This window comes from Schistocerca americana, chromosome 1 (genome assembly GCF_021461395.2).
Source record: "Schistocerca americana isolate TAMUIC-IGC-003095 chromosome 1, iqSchAmer2.1, whole genome shotgun sequence".
NCBI classification, from domain to species: Eukaryota; Metazoa; Arthropoda; class Insecta; order Orthoptera; family Acrididae; genus Schistocerca; species Schistocerca americana.
In genome coordinates this window covers 455,102,240-455,108,139 of record NC_060119.1, presented here as the reverse complement: position 1 = coordinate 455,108,139, position 5,900 = coordinate 455,102,240, and the positions used below count along the sequence as shown (strand labels likewise).

The 5,900-nt window shown below is 37.8% G+C and overlaps 1 non-coding gene across 1 annotated transcript; it reads left to right on the top strand.

Annotated features, from left to right (window-relative positions):
• Positions 1 to 5,144: 5,144 nt before the first annotated feature.
• Positions 5,145 to 5,219, top strand: Trnas-uga. The gene has a single exon. It is a non-coding gene; the product is annotated as a tRNA-Ser (tRNA).
• Positions 5,220 to 5,900: the final 681 nt, after the last annotated feature.

Sequence of the window (5,900 nt, the reverse complement as noted above, 5' to 3'; positions counted from 1 at the left end):
TATATTTAACTTGGCCAAGGAATCATAAATTCACTTAAGAAGTAGATTTTCAGCGGAGGTGCCCTTTCAGGTTGTTCATAGTTGAACGTCTGACACTTTCTTTGAGCACGGTGAACATACAATGACGTGAAACTGGAACTGGAGTTGTGTGTTTCGAAACAGGTGTTCTCTAAGTAAAGAGGAACCGTAGTAGCTCTTGTAAGGAAAGAAATATCTCCATTGGCAAAAATAAACAATTCTTATAGAAACATTGGACGAAATACCAGGCCTGTCACTTATATATGTACAAATGTGACACCTCAACATACAAATTCCAAAACCTTTGTGATTGACCAAAATAGGGGAAATTATCTCCCAGCTACTCTAACACATCCGTGAAAGGGTCGGACTGTGGACTGTAGCAATCTCTCCAAAATACCAGAAGGGCTCTCAGTAGTTTCATACGTGCTCTAGAATTATAACTGAAGGATTTCCTCTTTATGAATCTTGCATACACAAGCGATTTTAAATGTCTTCATAAACCGAAACCAGTAGCTTGTGGCCAGATCACAGTGAACAGGATAAAAGTGTGCATGAGGGCTTAATTATATATAATGCAAATATTTTTTTTTAATTTTTAGTCGCTGTCTGTCTGATTCCGAAGTCTCGTAAACGGTTGGCCCTGATTAGTATTTGTACGCAATCTGACTGCATAGAACAACTACAAAGAATGAAAGAAAATTTCCGTTAACACAATTAATTAATTAAGTCCCCAGCAACTATGAAAGCTACGAAGCAACAAGGCACAAGTGTCGCTGTTCTGTGTGTGGAAGTGTGATTCAACGTACACATCTGGCACGGTTCTTCCTCAATAAGACCAGATATTTTAAACACCATTTATACTGAAGTAATTAAAAAAATAAACAGAAATCTATAATTGCACATAGAAACCAGAAATACAGTCTAATACAAGAACACGAGCAAGATACTTTGTTGGCTGAACCTGTGACCAATAGGCATTATTGTTTAAGACATTGAAATAATGAAAAAAAAGGAATTTTTTTTACCTTCATATATATTGACGAAAAGCACATTACAGCATCCCTAATCCAACAACATCTGGTGTCTAGCCCATCAAAACAATACTACAAGTTCTGAACAAGTACTCTCCATGGGAACTTCTCAACAACGACTCACCACTGCTACATCTCAACAAGCACTCTCCACCACGACTTCTCGATAAGAACTGCCAGTGGAGGCGGCTGAATAATACTCTTTGGCGCAATCTCTGGCGCTGTGGCTCAGTGTAGCCACCTTTCAAGTGATGCGTCCACGTTTATCAACACGTGATAGTAAACATCAGTGAATTGAGATCGTCCTTCTGCTGATATGACTCTTAGTGCCAACTACACTGTCACTCTTAGGCGTAGTGATGCATCATCCGGAAAGGCGAGAAGAATGTGTACTCAAAGATCTACACTTGTTAAGATAACGTGACAAAACACGCACAATAGTTACAATGTTAACCACCAAGTGATCCTGGTTGTTGATGTATCTATATATAAGCAAATTAACATTTTCCTTTCAAGAAATATTTTGTGTGAGGATGTATGGGGTCTCCACGTAAGGTTGCTGTATCTGTAGAGAGCAAAAACGTTACGAAAAACAGTAGCTTGATGGTAAAATCACAGCAATACTCGATTTAATTTCAGTTCAAATCGGCAGTGTTATACACCCTATTCTGAGCTGAAGTTAGTTTTAAGAAATATTTTTTTTCTCTTTCATTATCGTAATTCTGAGCTCCCTGTCTCATAGAACTTCTAAACGATTATTAGCAACAAATTTATAAAATAATGATGGTTTTGGTGCTGTAACTTAAGTGTTTAACTGTTTGTATCTTGTAACTGTGTACATCATGATTATGATGGACTATTGCATATTATCTCTGTCTCATGCCTTTTTGAGGGTGGAAACCCTCTTTCTTACAGCTAAATTATCCATAAATACATTTACATGACAAGATTTTGAAACGGGGTTTAAAATAGGAGGGAGATCAGTGCAGATGACCCTGGAATAATTATTTTGAAACCTTATTTAGAGTATTACGAGATAATACTACTCTCAACTCCGTAAAAGATCTCATCCAGTTTTCTGCGTAGTAATTACGAGTAAGCAGTAATATCCTTTTATACGCTACCGCTATCCCTTATAAAGTCGATACATGGGCAACAGTCGCACCGACTTTCTGCGCGACATTGAGGAGATTAATTTTATAATATGTTTTTGATACCTTTAGTGCGAGAGAAAAATATTTTTTTATTGATTTGATGAAGACTTCGCAATACGGTAATAATTTATGTTTGCTTTAGTTGCGTGCGAGGTGCTACCTGCATACCACTGTAACAATTAAGTATCCAACGCAGAAATTCCCCCTCTTCCTTATAAGGCAACATTAGCGACAAATCAGGAAAGATTAACTCAGTTAATGCAACCTATTGTAATCTACGATGAACACACACACACACACACACACACACACACACACACACACACATATATATATATATATATCATAATAATTCTTTGAACATGACACCGTTTACGAAACAACCTTAAAGTATTTTCGGAGTTTGTCATTCCTTTGCAGGTCTTGATTATGGTGAAGAATACTTTTGTAAAGTGTCTTTCCTAAAATTGGCAATACAACATTTAAACGAATCAACATAAACGTAATTGACCACACCAATATTCATTTCCCAATATTTGTCATTCATTAGATAAAGTTTCACAATTTCAATTTAAAAGGCACACGCACTACGTCGACTCATTGCACACGGAGTTCATCTGTAGTTAGTCTGTATGTGAGACTCGCGTTTTTAATAGCTTTCAATAGCAGTAGCAGTTTCCAGAGACCAATTGCCCGAGTGTTATTCATTGTCACAGGTAAGCCAAAAGAGATAAAGAAAATATTAAATATCTGATTTCAAGAGACTTCCTTTCATACTATCAGAAATCAGATAACATTTTGTCAAATTTTGTGCCAGAAAATTAAAGAAGTATGAAACATACTATTAGGATTTTGGAACTTCACTTAGAAATGATCTGGTTTTCTTTACTAGGCGACTCAACACACTTCCTCGGAAATTATATTCTGTTTCGACTCTGTTTGCAATAGACGCAGTTTCTCAAACAACCTGTCATACAATCCAAGCGCTGCAACTGCCAATGTAAACCACTACTAAAGCTAATTTTTAAAGTGAAACTCTGAAGATAAGTCTCACTTAATAATAGTCGTTCATTTACACAATTTAATGCGTTATTTTTCTTAAGTATTCTACGAGAGTGTTTTTAGCTTCGCCATATTGCCTAGATTTTGCAACTATAGAAGTGCGAAACTTCCCAATCAAATTTTCTGGATTAGACATGAATAGCCATAATCGACTATCTGTCATTTTACACTTTTAAAATTTGGTGCTTAGAAGGAGCCCATGAATGGCATTTCGGCAGAGTTCCTCCTCTGAAATTTCGTTATAGCAGTTACACAACTGTTACAGTAGTGGAACACAGTCCTATACGTCATAAAATTCTAATGGGATCCAGAAAAAGCAATAAGAAACCGCATTTCATATCAGCTGTCTTACTGAGGAGCATTAAAAATTGTCATCAATTAATCGTACATTACCTGCTTTAAAAAGCAATATATCTAATACGTAAAGAAACCTGTTTCCCGTTCTATTGGAGACACCTTCAACTAATTACGAGCTGTTAGTCTGGGGTTAATGCACACTGTCTTCGACTTTCTCAATTTAAATAGTGATCTTACTTTCTACATAACAATTATTTTCGTCTTGCAATAGAAACAAGTTTCACAATTCACTTCAGTGCTCCATCTGGGGAGTGCACAAAATCGTCTGTTATTAATCTTGTAGCTTCGATAGCCATTGAGTCATGTGACTATGGAATCTATAGCATTCAAACTGAGAAACAGTAAAGTTGGCTGAGTGTATACTGAAATAAAAAGAAGCAAAAAAGTATTTTTACTTTCTTGATGAAAAAGTGAAATCGTGTTCGTTGTTATTCCACACTCTCCTGGTTAGAGATTAACAAGTCTGTAAGACCAGCAATGATTTTAATTTTGACTATAATTTGATAAGCAAATTTGTGTGTTTTGCGAGGACGCAGGAGAGATACAGAACAGAGAGCTTGCCACAGTTCTAGTAGCAAGTGCTGTCAATAATATCTTTCTCGCTCACCTTCAATAACGTGTTTTATTTCTTGTGCGCTCTGGTCACTTATGTGTGTGGCTTTTCTTATTGGTCCCGTAGTGAATTCTCGTTTTCAGGCACTTTTGCCTCTATTTCAGTGCCTTTTTACCCTTTTCGGTCTGTGACTCTCTTCGTTAATATTTTTGTGGGCCTTCGAGAAAATGTTCATATTCAATTGCGTCTGTGGTCGACTGTGCTGTCCCCTTTCGTTCTTAATGTACAGTGTGTCGGGGGAGGATTGGTCCTTATTCAGGGATATGACAGATAAGTTCATTGGAAGTAATCTTCACATGGATATATGCCCTGTTCGGAATGGTTCTTGAGCTAGAATAGAGCGTACATTTGTTTTTCGGATAATGCCGCACACGGACGTGTGCTGCCCACCAAGCTTCTCTGACGTTTTCTTCTACCTCAAAGTACGTAGTTACTTTCAACCTCTTCGCTCGGGATGTCTTTCTCCCATTAAAATAACCCTTTCATTGCGCAGTTGTACATTGTGTGTTGTGAGCGTAGTGGCACGAGGGATTGAGAGTGTATCAGACAGAAGCATCGGTTAACTGTGTTCGCGCACTAGCTAAAATGCCACATATCTGCACGAATGATGAGTATGTAGATATGGTGTATGCTTACGGCTTCTTCAATTGTAGTGCTGCTGTGTTGTCAAAGAATACTGTCGGCTGGAATGAGATTTTCACTCTGCAGCGGAGTGTGCGCTGATATGAAACTTCCTGGCAGATTAAAACTGTGTGCCCGACCGAGACTCGAACTCGCAAATATATTATACTAGAACTGACATGTGATTACATTTTCACGCAATTTGGGTGCATAGGTGCTGAGAATTCAGAAGGTAGGAGACGAGGTACTGGCAGAAGTAAAGCTGTGAGTACCGGGCGTCAATCGTGCTTCGGTAGCTCAGTTGGTAGAGCACTTGCCCGTGAAAGGCAGAGGTCCCGAGTTCGAGTCTCGGTCGGGCACACAGTTTTAATCTGCCAGGAAGTTTCAATACTGTCAGCTCTTTCCCACAAGTCAAAATCCTGTATTTAGCCATGTTTTCAGCACATTGCGGAAAATAGATATTCTTCCAAGTTACCATCTTTTTTTTTTTTTCAAAATATTTGGTGTTCGAATAGCAACGCTTTGGTGACATTAGGGAACTTAGTCCTACTACCAGCACATGGTGACTTTCTGCACGTATAAATCTCCCACGAACACGTATATACTGGACGTTACATGCAGAAAACTTGTACTCTTTTCACATATAGCGTATCCGCAAGCGTCACATTAGCCACAAGCCACTCGAATTTTCTCACTGGTTAAATTAAAACGCTCATTTGCTTCCATTAATACCGATGAAGCCACTTTTATTCGGAATGAAAGTAACAAAACACCAGCTGCTCATTAATGGTTTCAAAGTTCGCTTTTCTATCAAGGTTTGGTACAGTATCATCTCTAAAATTTTGATAGGTCCCGTCATTTAGAAAAGCGCATGACGGTATAGAACTAATAATTTATTTATTTATTGCTAATCTAACCTGATAAGATTAGGGCCTTAATGACCTGTCTTACATCTGACCAGGAACGATACATACTAAAGATTTCACGAAAAGGTTCAGTTATAATAGTCATAATGATATTAACAATGATAGTAGTGATAAA